This window comes from Bombina bombina, chromosome 3 (assembly GCF_027579735.1).
Source record: "Bombina bombina isolate aBomBom1 chromosome 3, aBomBom1.pri, whole genome shotgun sequence".
NCBI classification, from domain to species: domain Eukaryota; kingdom Metazoa; phylum Chordata; class Amphibia; order Anura; family Bombinatoridae; genus Bombina; species Bombina bombina.
In genome coordinates, this window is record NC_069501.1 from 365172835 (window position 1) to 365186514 (window position 13680).

General features: G+C 38.8%; 1 protein-coding gene across 1 annotated transcript in view; it reads left to right on the plus strand.

The window, feature by feature from the left end:
- Window positions 1–13680, plus strand: part of LOC128653287 (amine oxidase [flavin-containing] A-like) — a 412656-nt gene that overhangs the window by 240939 nt on the left and 158037 nt on the right. The window lies entirely within an intron of this gene.

Here is a 13680-nt window from a genome sequence, read left to right on the forward strand (position 1 = left end):
TCTTTGGCTGATGTTGCTGCAGCTTCAACTTTTTGGTTGGAGGCTTTAGCGCAACAAGTACCAGATCATAATGTGTATAGCATTGTTAAGCTTCTTCAACATGCTAATAATTTCATTTGTGATGCCATTTTTGATATCATTAGAATTGAAGTCAGGTATATGTCTTTAGCTATTTTAGCTAGAAGAGCTTTATGGCTTAAATCTTGGAATGCAGATATGACTTCTAAGTCAACATTGCTATCTCTTTCTTTCCAAGGTAATAAATTATTTGGTTCTCAGTTGGATTCTATAATTTCAACTGTCACTGGGGGAAGGGAGCTTTTTTGCCTCAGGATAAAAAATCTAAGGGTAAATTTAGGGCTGCTAACTGTTTTCGTTCCTTTTGTCAGAATAAGGAACAGAAGCCTGACCCTTCCCCTAAAGGTACGGCTTCCAATTGGAAGCCTTCTCCAGTCTGGAATAAATCCAAGCCTTTTAGAAAATCAAAACCAGCCCCCAAGTCCGCATGAAGGTGCAGCCCTCATTCCAGCACAGCTGGTAGGGGGCAAATTACGATTTTTCAAAGATGTTTGGATCAATTCAATTCAAAATCATTGGATTCAGAACATTGTTTCTCAAGGGTACAGAACAGGTTTCAATGTAAGACTGCCTGTGAGAAGGTTCTTTCTCTCACGCATTCCAGTGAACCCAGTAAAGGCTCAGGCTTTCCTGAAATGTGTTTCAGACCTGGAGTCATCTGGGGTAATTGTGCCAGTTCCATATCTGGAACGGGGTCTGGGGTTTTATTCAAATCTGTTCATTGTACCAAAGAAAGAGAATTCTTTCAGACCAGTTCTGGATCTAAAAATTTTGAATCGTTATGTAAGAATACCAACATTCAAAATGGTGACTATAAGGACTATTTTGCCTTTTATTCTGCAAGGGCATTATATGTCCACAATAGACTTACAGGATGCTTATCTTCATATTCCAATTCATCCAGATCACTATCAGTTCCTGATAGGGTTGCACCGATACCATTCTTTTAAGACTGAGTACAAGTACCGATACTTGTTTTCAAATACTTGCCGATACCAATTACCGATACTTTTTTTTTACTGTCATGTGACAGTTTACCAAGCACAATACAGACTAACTATTTAAGATTCCTTCTTTATAATTATGAAGGACTGTAAACTCAAGACATTATGAAATAATAAAACAGTTTTATTTGTCACAAAGTTCACAGAACATGTTTATAAATAAAAATATTACAATAAAATATATTAATAACAGCAATAAATAACAAATATAAAATTACAACCAACCAAAAGTGCAATACAGTAAAAAATAGAACAGTGCACTGTTTAATCATGGGGAATAACACTATGGGCTAGATTACATTTGACTGGCAAGCTTTACCAATGATCACATTACATGCCCTACTCCATTAAAGTCTATGGAATTGGAAATTTGAACAGAGCATTGGTAAAGCTTACCAATCAAATGTAATCTAAATCTAGTCCTATAATTGCAGGATGAGTGTTCATTTGAATTAACTTAATTTGTCCTATGAGTACTCTTCCTGCAATTATATAATCTAAGGGTATGGATGTTCCTTAGAGTACAGTATGTTTTTAACATAATTTTTCCATGATGAGCACTAGCAGTAAAAAAGGCAATCAAGCAATAAGAATAGTTTTTCAAAACTTAGTGGCAAGTTCTTTTTAAGGAACAGAACAGAATCATCTCTGCATGTTCAGCTATTAGTAAGGAGGTTCAACTCTAAGTTGAACAGTCTTTCACTTTCCACACTACTGCATGGGGCAGAAAGATATTTTTGGGCCATTTTAGCCAATACTAGAAATCTCAGTTTATTAACTGCCCAGTACTTCAGGGGTTTGTCTGAACGAGGTACAGTGATCTCTCCTACAATAATACAAATAACAACAATTTGTATTGTCAGAACAATAGTAAACAATTTTTAGTTTAGTCTCCACTCCATCTTAAAATGAAATGGGAACATGCAGTTTGAAAAAACGTCACAAGATAGCATATGGGTAGGAAGTGGAGGTATCGGTTTAAGTATCGGTGCATTTAGACGAGTACAAGTACTCATGCAAATACTTGGTATCGGTACCGATACCGATACTAGTATCTGTATCGGTGCAACCCTAGTTCCTGAGATTCTCTTTTCTAGGCAAGCATTACCAATTTGTTGCTCTTCCTTTTGGCCTTGTAACAGCTCCAAGGATCTTCTCAAAGGTTCTCGGTGCCCTTCTCTCTTTAATCAGAGAGCGGGGTATTGCGGTGTTTCCTTATTTGGACGATATCTTGGTACTTGCTCAGTCTTTACATTCTGCAGAATCTCACATGAATCAACTTGTGTTGTTTCTTCAAAAACATGGTTGGAGGTTCAATTTACCAAAAAGTTCCTTGATTCCTCAGACAAGGGTAACCTTTTTGGGATTCCAAATAGATTCAGTATCCATGACTTTGTCTCTATCAGACAAAAGACGTCTGAAATTGGTTTCAGCTTGTCGGAACCTTCAGTCGCAATCATTCCCTTCAGTAGCTATGTGCATGGAAGTTTTGTATGCTGAACCTTTGGTGCAGGGATTATACAAAGATATCACAATTGATATCCTTAAATCCCAATACTAGACTATCTCTGACTTGGTGGTTAAATCACCACCGTTTAGTTCAAGGGACCTCTTTTCTTCGTCCAACCTAGACTGTGATTTCAACAGATGCAAGTCTTTCAGGTTGGGGAGCTGTCTGGGGATCTCTGACAGCGCAGGGGGTTTGAAAATCTCAAGAGGCGAGATTACCAATCAATATTTTGGAACTCCGTGCGATTTTCAGAGCTCTTCAGTTCTGGCCTCTTCTGAAGAGAGAATCGTTTATTTGTTTTCAGACAGGCAATGTCACAACCGTGGCGTATGTCAATCATCAAGGTGGGACTCACAGTCCTCAGGCTATGAAAGAAGTATCTTGGATACTTGCATGGGCGGAATCCAGCTCCTGTCTAATCTCTGCAGTTGATATCCCAGGTATAGACAATTGGGAAGCAGATTATCTCAGTCGCCAGACTTTACATCCGGGAGAATGGTCTCTTCACCCAGATGTGTTTCTTCAGATTGTTCAGATATGGGGGCTTCCAGAAATAGATCTGATGGCTTCTCATCTAAACAGGAAACTTCCCAGGTATCTGTCAAGATCCAGGGATCTCAGGCGGAAGCAGTGGATGCATTGTCACTTCCTTGGAATTATCAACCTGCTTATATCTTTCCACCTCTAGTTCTTCTTCCAAGAGTGATTTCCAAAATCATAATGGAACGTTCGTTTGTACTGCTGGTGGCTCCAGCATGGCCACACAGGTTTTGGCATGTGGATCTTGTTCGGATGTCCAGTTGCCAACCTTGGCCACTTCCGTTAAGGTCAGACGTTCTATCTCAAGGTCCGTTTTTCCATCAGGATCTCAAATCATTAAATTTGAAGGTATGGAGATTAAACGCTTAGTCATAGAGGTTTCTCTGACTCAGTGATCAATACTATGTGGCAGGCTCGTAAATCTGTGTCTAGAAAGATTTATTACCAGGTTTGGAAGACTTACATTTCATGGTGTTCCTCTCATAAGTTCTCTTGGCATTCTTTTAGAATTCCTAGAATTTTACAGTTTCTTCAGGATGGTTTGGATAAGGGTTTATCTGCAAGTTCATTGAAAGGACAAATCTCTGCTCATTCTGTTCTGTTTCACAGAAAAATTGCTAATCTTCCTGACATTCGTTGTTTTGTACAGGCTTTTGTTCGTATCAAGCCTGTCATTAAGTCAATCTCTCCTCCTTGGAGTCTTAATTTGGTTTTGAGAGCTTTACAGGCTCCTCCGTTTGAGCCTATGCATTCTCTGGATATTATGTTACTTTCTTGGAAAGTATTGTTTCTTTTGGCTATCTCTTCTGCTAGAAGAGTTTCTGAATTATCTGCTCTTTCTTGTGAGTCTCCTTTTCTGATTTTTCATCAGGATAAGGCGGTTTTGCGGACTTCATTTAAATTTTTAGCTAAGGTTGTGAATTCCAACAACCTTAGTAGAGAAATTGTTGTCCCTTCGTTGTGTCCTAATCCTAAGAATTCTTTGGAAAAATCTTTGCATTCTTTGGATGTGGTAAGAGCTTTGAAATATTATGTTGAAGCTACTAAAGATTTCAGAAAGACTTCTAGTCTATTTGTTATCTTTTCTGATCCTAAGAAAGGTCAGAAAGCTTCTGCTATTTCTTTGGCTTCTTGGTTAAAACTTTTGATTCATCATGCCTATCTAGAGTCGGGTAAATCCCCGCCTCAGAGGATTACGGCTCATTCTACTAGGTCAGTTTCTACTTCCTGGGCTTTTAAGAATGAAGCTTCTGTTGATCAGATTTGCAAAGCAGCAACTTGGTCTTCTTTGCATACTTTTACTAAATTCTACCATTTTGATGTTTTTTCTTCTTCAGAAGCAGTTTTTGGTAGAAAAGTTCTTCAGGCAGCTGTTTCAGTTTGATTCTTCTGCTTATAATTTCAGTTTTTTTCATTATAAGATTAAAACTTTTTGATTTGGGTTGTGGATTCTTTTTTCAGCGGAATTGGCTGTCTTTATTTTTATCCCTCCCTCTATAGTGACTCTTGCGTGGAGTTCCACATCTTGGGTATTGCTGTCCCACACGTCACTAGCTCATGGACTCTTGCCAATTACATGAAAGAAAACAAAATTTATGTAAGAACTTACCTGATAAATTCATTTCTTTCATATTGGCAAGAGTCCATGAGGCCCACCCTTTTTGTGGTGGTTATGATTTTTTTGTATAAAGCACAATTATTCCAATTCCTTGTTGATGCTTTCGCTCCTTTCTTATGACCCCACTTCTTGGCTATTCGTTAAACTGAATTATGGGTGTGGTGGGGGTGTATTTATAGGCATTTTGAGGTTTGGGAAACTTTGCCCCTCCTGGTAGGAATGTATATCCCATACGTCACTAGCTCATGGACGCCAATATGAAAGAAATTAATTTATCAGGTACGTTCTTACATAAATTATGTTTTTTCTTTGTTCTCTTGCTATCTTTATTTAAATAGCAGGAATGTAAAGCTTAGGAGCCTGTCTATATTTGGTTCAGAACCTGGGTTACGCTTGCTTATTGGTGGCTAAATGTAGCCACTAATAAGCAAGCGCTATCCAGGGTGCTGAACCTAAAATGGCTCCTAAGCTTTACATTAGCTATCCAGATAGCCGTTGTGTAATCAGTCTAACATGAAATGATCTATAACTACAGCTTTGTAAGTTTTTTGTTTATGGTATGCGAAACACATCCATCTTTTTTATTTTTATTAAAGTCAAGGTTTATAATTATTTTTCTCGTATGGCTTTTTATGCTATAGGTGCCTCTATTAAACTTGAACAATATGGTTTATCTAAAGAAAACGGCAGCAACAAATTAAATTATCTTGATATCAAAAATCTTCTTCCCAGTGTACACTTGTAGGTGGAGGCTCATAAGTCTAGGGATGATATGCACTAAAAAAAGTGAGTTGGTGTCTAAAGAAAAAAGAGGAAAAGTTTCCTAGACCAGAAGAAAAAAATATTTATTAGTTTAATAAATATTAATTTAAAAAGGGTATTATTGGGGGCGGAGCCAACTGCTGAACTAGCTGGACGTGTCTCGGTGCAGCTCCTGATTCCAGGATCCTAAATTAGGGGTCTTTTCACATAATCCAACTACTTTCTGATCATCTTCAATGTGGAGAGACCCAAGAACTGCCATATTACCGATATGAGTTTGCTAAGGGACTGCACCGGGACATCACTATTGTCCTACTCTACAGTGACACTGTGGATGAGGTAACCATAAAATGTAATAAACGCTTTATATACGTGGGACTACAAGCAATGCAGATAGACATATTTTGGTAAGATCTGGGGGCGTTTTCACACACACCGGAGAGCATAACTGCCTCATTAGCTTTCCAAGAAGGGTGCCGCCATTTTGAGGATAACACGCATTATCAATAGACCCCCAGTCACCCAGTCAGCTTAAGAGACACTGAAAATATACCCCATCTTAACGCTCTCTACTCAATTCCCACCATGGGGACTGCTTCTTATTTTCTCGAAGAGCTACGATCCATACTGGAGAGGCATCATACTGCCTTAGCAGACAAGCTGTACGCAGCGACTAATAGCAGAGGCGCAAGTCACTTCCAGCAACCTGACTTAAATGAGCCCATCTTGATTGAAGGGAATGGGGGGGGGGGCGCTTTGGGGCCCCGGTGCTTGCCTCCTGCCCTTAACATTTCTATAGAAAATTGGGAGGCTGATACAGCTAAGAAGTTAGCACATCATGGAAGTGACGGCCAGAAAGGCAGATAGTTATACACAGCCTTAAGATTATGCCTCCAGCTGGCGCAACTACGCTTGAAGTGATCAGTTTAACCATGTTGCATGAACAAGAGCGCGCTGCTTATAGTTTACAAGTGATCCCTTCTCAGAAATATGATCATACCTCTGGAAACATAACGCTGCACACCGCGTGCCCTCCTATAGCAGCAGTAAACCCATGTATTACCTCTCACGCTTTGGAGTATGCCTTGCTAGCTCTACTACAAATACATGTAACGCGCTGGAGCTGCAGCATCTCAATCCTAGATGACTTTGAATAGCAGTTACTGCAGGGTCTATCGTTTGGTCACAAGCTGCCTCTGACCTATTTTGAAGTAGGCTAAAATGGAAAACTAGCAGAGAAAGTTCCACTTTTCCTATTACTTACCCTATTGACTATTTGTACCGAGAGTTGGAGTGTGACAATGTGGATTGTATTACCCAAAGCCTTTCTAATCCTCTATGGGCTTATGAATATGCATTGATCCTTCATCTGTAGCATCTCACTAACTGTTCTCATACTCACTAAAGGGAAATTATTGGCTCACTTTCTACATGTGGACTAGACGCAAATAGCAACTGTCTTTTATTTTTTTTATTTTTCACAGCTTTATTTTGGCTTAAATTTATTGTCTGCATTTGTATTTGCTTATTATATTCTGTTTGCATGTCGTACCATGTCTTAGGGATACGTAGGGGTTACTGAGGTCAGTTATTCTTATACCTGATATTTATTAGGTTATATAGCACTATATCACTTGAACTATCTCTGCTGAAGCTAGCCACGCTGCAGAATTTGGCTTTAAAGTTAAAGGGACAGTCTAGGCCAAAATAAACTTTCATGATTCAGATAGAGCATGTCATTTTAAACATTTTTCCAATTTACTTTTATCACCAATTTTGCTTTGTAATCTTGGGCATAGATTTGGAGTTTGGCGGTAGCCGTGAAAACCAGCTTTAGAGGCTCCTAACGCTGGTTTTAGGCTACTGCCGGTATTTGGAGTCAGTCAAAAATATAAGATATTGTATTTAATTCATTTATTGATAGTGTAGTGTTAGGTGTAATTGTAGGTAATTGTAGGTATTTTATTTAATTAATTTATTGATAGTGTAGTGTTAGGTTTAATTGTAACTTAGGTTAGGATTTATTTTACAGGTAAATTTGTAATTATTTTAACTATTTTAGCTATTAAATAGTTCTTAACTATTTAATAGCTATTGTACCTGGTTAAAATAAATACAAAGTTACCTGTAAAATAAATATAAATCCTAAAATAGCTATAAATTTAATTATAATTTATATTGTAGCTATATTAGTATTTATTTTACAGGTAAGTATTTCGCTTTAAATAGGAATAATTTACTTAATAAGAGTTAATTAATTTCGTTAGATTTAAATTATATTTAACCCCTTAGTGACCAGAGCACTTTTCCATTTTCTGTCCGTTTGGGACCAAGGCTATTTTTACATTTCTGCGGTGTTTGTGTTTAGCTGAAATTTTCCTCTTACTCATTTACTGTACCCACACATATTATATACCGTTTTTCTCGCCATTAAATGGACTTTCTAAAAATACCATTATTTTCATCATATCTTATCATTTACTATAAAAAAAATTATAAAATATGAGGAAAAATGGAAAAAAACACACTTTTTCTAACTTTGAACCCCAAAATCTGTTACACATCTACAACCACCAAAAAACACCCATGCTAAATTGTTTCTAAATTTTGTCCTGAGTTTAGAAATACCCAATGTTTACATCTTCTTTGCTTTTTTTGTAACTTATAGGGCCATAAATACAAGTAGCACTTTGCTATTTCCAAACCATTATTTTTCAAAATTAGCGCTAGTTACATTAGAACACTAATATCTTTCAGGAATCCCTGAATATCCATTGACATGTATATATTTTTTTTTAGAAGACATCCCAAATTATTGATCTAGGCCCATTTTGGTATATTTCATGCCACCATTTCACCGCCAAATGCGATCAAATACAAAAAATTGTTCACTTTTTCACAAATTTTTTCACAAACTTTCAGTTTCTCACTGAAATTATTTACTAACAGCTTGTGCAATTATGGCATAAATGGTTGTAAATTCTTCTCTGGGATCCCCTTTGTTCAGAAATAGCAGACATATATGGCTTTGGCATTGCTTTTTGGTAATTAGAAGGCCGCTAAATGCCACTGCGCACCACACGTGTATTATGCCCAGCAGTGAAGGGGTTAATTAGGGAGCATGTAAGGAGCTTTTTGGGGTAATTTTAGCTTTAGTGTAGTGTAGTAGACAACCCCAAGTATTGATCTAGGCCCATTTTGGTATATTTCATGCCACCATTTCACCGCCAAATGCGATCAAATTAAAAAAAACGTAAAATTTTTCACAATTTTAGGTTTCTCACTGAAATAATTTACAAACAGCTTGTGCAATTATGGCACAAATGGTTGTAAATGCTTCTCTGGGATCCCCTTTGTTCAGAAATAGCAGACATATATGACTTTGGAGTTGCTTTTTGGTAATTAGAATGCTGCTAAATGGCGCTGCGCATCACACGTGTATTATGGCTAGCAGTGAAGGGGTTAATTAGGTAGCTTGTAGGGAGCTTGCAGGGTTAATTTTAGCTTTAGTGTAAAGATCAGCCTCCCACCTGAAACATCAGACCCCCTGATCCCTCCCAAACATCTCTCTTCCCTCCCCTACCCCACAAATGTCCCCGCCATCTTAAGTACTGGCAGAAACTCTGCCAGTACTAAAATAAAAGGTATATTTGGGCTTTTTTGTGCATTTTTTGTTAGCATATTTACATATGCTTCTGTGTAGGGATCCCCCTTAGCCCCCAACCTCACTGATCCCCCACTAAATAGCTCTCTAACCCTCCCCCTCTGACTTAATGTGCGCCATCTTGGGTACTGGCAGCTGTCTGCCAGTACCCAGTTTAGTGAAAAAAAATGCTTTTTTTTTAATAAAATATGTCCCTTTTCTGTAGTGTAGCTTTCCCCCCCCCCCCAAGACCAACCCCCCACCCCTTCCAGATCCCTTAGATGTTTTTTAAAAAAAGTTTTTTTTTTTTTTTTTTTTACTTTTCCTTTTCTACTTTTCTGTAGTGTAGCGGTTCCCACCCGCTCCCGCCCCGTGCACGCGCCCCCCCCCCCCCCCCCCGTGCACGCGCGCGCGCCCGTGCGCGCCCCCAACGATCACGATCCCGATCCCGCCCCCCGTGACGTCACGCGCAACACCGATGGCCGCCCACCCGCCTCCCAATTCGGCTCCCACCCACCAACGATACCGGCCATCGATGTCCGGTGCAGAGAGGGCCACAGAGTGGCTCTCTCTGCATCGGATGGCCATGTATGGTTATTGCAGGATGCCTCCATATCGAGGCATCACTGCAATAACCGGAAAGCAGCTGGAAGCGAGCAGGATCGCTTCCAGCTGCTTTCCACACCGAGGACGTGCAGGGTACGTCCTCAGGCGTTAACTGCCTTTTTTTTGAGGACGTACCCTGCACGTCCTCGGTCATTAAGGGGTTAACTTAGGGGGGTGTTAGTGTTAGGGTTAGACTTAGCTTTAGGGGTTAATACATTTATTAGAATAGCGGTGAGCTCCAGTCGGCAGATTAGGGGTTAATGTTTGAAGTTAGGTGTCGGCGATGTTAGGGAGGGCAGATTAGGGGTTAATACTATTTATTATAGGGTTAGTGAGGCGGATTAGGGGTTAATAACTTTATTATAATAGCGGTGCAGTCCGCTCAGCAGATTAGGGGTTAATAAGTGTAGGCAGGTGGAGGCAACATTGTGGGGGGCAGATTAGGGGTTAATAAATATAATATAGGGGTCGGCGGTGTTAGGGGCAGCAGATTAGGGGTACATAGGGATAATGTAAGTAGCGGCGGTTTACGGAGCGGCAGATTAGGGGTTAATAATAATATGCAGGGGTCAGCGATAGCGGGGGCGGCAGATTATGGGGTTAATAAGTGTAAGGTTAGGGGTGTTTAGACTCGGGGTACATGTTAGAGTGTTAGGTGCAGACGTAGGAAGTGTTTCCCCATAGACAACAATGGGGCTGCGTTAGGAGCTGAACACGGCTTTTTTGCAGGTGTTAGGTTTTTTTTCAGCTCAAACAGCCCCATTGTTTTCTATGGGGGAATCGTGCACGAGCACGTTTTTGAGGCTGGCCGCGTCCGTAAGCAACTCTGGTATCGAGAGTTGCAGTGGCGTTAAATATGCTCTACGCTCCTTTTTTGGAGCCTAACGCAGCCATTCGGTGGACTCTCAATACCAGAGTTATTTTAAAGGTGCGGCCAGAAAAATGCCAGCGTTAGCTACGCGGGTCGTTACCGACAAAACTCTAAATCTAGCCGTTGGTATTCTTAGTTGAAAGCTTAACCTAGGAGGTTCATATGCAAATTTATTAGACCTTGAAGGCCACCTCTTTTCAGAATGCGTTTTAACAGTTTTTCACCACTAGAGGGTGTTAGTTCACATATTTCATATAGATAACACTGTGCTTGTGCATGTGAAGTTATCTGGGAGCAGGCACTGATTGGCTAGACTGCAAGTCTGTCAAAAGAACTGAAATAAAGGGGCAGTTTGCAGAAGCTTAGATACAAGATAATCACATAGGTTAAAAGTATATTAATATAACTGTGTTGGTTATGCAAAACTGGGGAATGGGTAATAAAGGGATTATCTATCTTTTAAAACAATAACAATTCTGGTGTAGACTGTCCCTTTAACGTTCCTGCTTAGAGGATGAAATTGCCATTTTCTACCACTAGAGGGTAGTCACAGTTGGATTCTAACTTCCCCACCATCACTTTATGTGCTTTTACAGTTTACTTTTTTTTTATATATTACTCCTATCCCCTTCAAGACTCCCAGCCCAGCATGTATGGAGCTGCTTTACCTAGGCTCACTGCATATTTGTATATACATATAGGCTATGATCAGATTGATGTGCTTATCCAATGTCTAGGAAACATTCATGCTATTAAGTCTTATTATCATTTGTACATGTTCCCAGGTTAATTTTGTCTGTTTGGAAAGCTAGTTAAAGTAGATTATATTAGTTTGGATTTTTCAAGTGATAACACCTATATCTTTGAGGTTTGTGTGATTAACAACATATGATTCTCCCCTAAAGCACATTATTTTCCCTATATATATTATTATAGTCTTAATCCTAAAATTATGTTACGCTGTTTATAATTCAGCCCTACCTTGTTCTATACATAATCACCTGCTCCTCGTGCATAACTGAGCAATACATAGGTTACGCTTAGCTCTTATATTTAGGTGGGCAACGGGATATACTTGTACATGGTGTACATGGTCCGTGAGGTGGGCAGATACTATTCATGGGTGAGGAACCCCAACTGTGCTTTCCTGAGATAAATATTATATTGGGGCTGTAGAACAATGTCGCTAGGATGTTAGCGGATTTACTTTTATTGTTAATGTTTGCTGTTTGTATACACACATATTAGAGCCTTGTTCATTGTGATACAATAGTTATCAGTTGGATTGGTACTACTCTCCTATTATGATGCCATTACCCGCTTGTTATATTTACCTGTAATTATGACCTAGCTCTCAGGCTGCCTATACTTTTTCCTCTATGTCTATATACACACTATACCTATAAACAGAATATGACTAGTGTATTAATGTTTTAATCACTAGCTAAATTAGGGGACAATAACTGCTACCCACTTAGGATATTTAGTGATATCTACATATCTTGAAAAGCAGTAAATATTAAATATGGATCTGGCGCTCTAGTCCCTACAATGCCGACTGCCTAAAGATGACATATTACATTCTAAATCGATTTATTTAGGGGTTGCTTCCAAGATATGCCTTACTTTATCATATGGCTATAGATAAACCATGCCCTGTTATAATTTGGGATGCCACACCTAATGTTGTGCTCCAGGAATAGTTGATCACTAAGATCTATCCAATTTCTCATCATTGTTTGCACACCTGTCTTAGGATATAGGGCCCATACCCAAGTGATATTGTTTAATTGCTTGACAAAGTTGAATACAAACCCATATTCAGTTTGATCCTGGTAAACCTTAGTTTAAACAGACACTAATGATAATGGACCTGCAGACCTTTTACTTTAGGCAATCTAATTTCACAGGGCTACAGCTACCGTCATGCTTGTTAATTTCTTTTCATTTTCTCTGCTTGGGAGAGTGGACTGGTGTGTAACATGGGAGACAAATCAATAATTTGCTGCTGTGGCCATTAGCATACCGTGACTCATAGATTAACTGTAAAGCCTCTGACATGCTTTTTAAAGCAGGCTGGACCTGCGCTCATCCGACAATGTAAGGCCTTACCATGCGCCATATAAGGAATAACCCACATAAAGCATGTCAATTCTGAGGACATCAACCTTGAAGCCCTCATGTCCCAGGTTCTACTTTAGTTCTATGCACACCTAGCTTACTCCTATTCTTTCCCCATGTGCTTCTGAGAGTATATATTTAGTTCTTAACATATGCAAACTACCACCACCCCCCACATAATATACCTCCTATACCGCACCCTAACTATTCTCCTTATTATACACACTGCAATGTACCTACATATTTTACTATATAACTTCAACATAGGAAAGATTGTTAAAAAGAGGTTCTAACTTTAATATGTACTATATCATATAAGCTGTTCTCAATTTTTTATCAAGATATCTTCACAATGTAACAATCAGCAATAGGTCATATCTTATATTTGTTGTATATGATTGTATCATTGTATTTGTTGAAAAACCTTAATAAAAATATATACAACTAAGAAGGGTATTATTTAATCTATTAAATGGTTGTAAATTTAAAAAAATGACTGCATATACCTTAAAAAGACATGAAACTCATTTTTTTCTTTCATAATTCAGACAGAACATTCAACTCAAAAACTTTCCAATTCACTTGTATTATCTAAATTGTTTAGTTCTCTTGGTATCCTTTGTTGAAAAGCATATCTAGGAAGGTTCAAGAGTTGCTAATTGGTTGCTGCACATTTCTGTTTTTCAATAAAGGATACCATGAGAATGAAGGAAATTAAATAATAGAAGTAAATTAGAAAGTTGTTTAAAATTGTATTCTCTGGGGCATATTTATCAATGTGCGAGCGGACATGATACGAAGTAGCGTATCACGTCCGCTGCACATCGATAAATGCTGACAGCATACAATGTCGGCATTTATCATTGCACCAGCAGTTCTTGTGAACTGCTGGTGCAATGCCGCCCCCTGCAGATTTGTGTCCGCTAG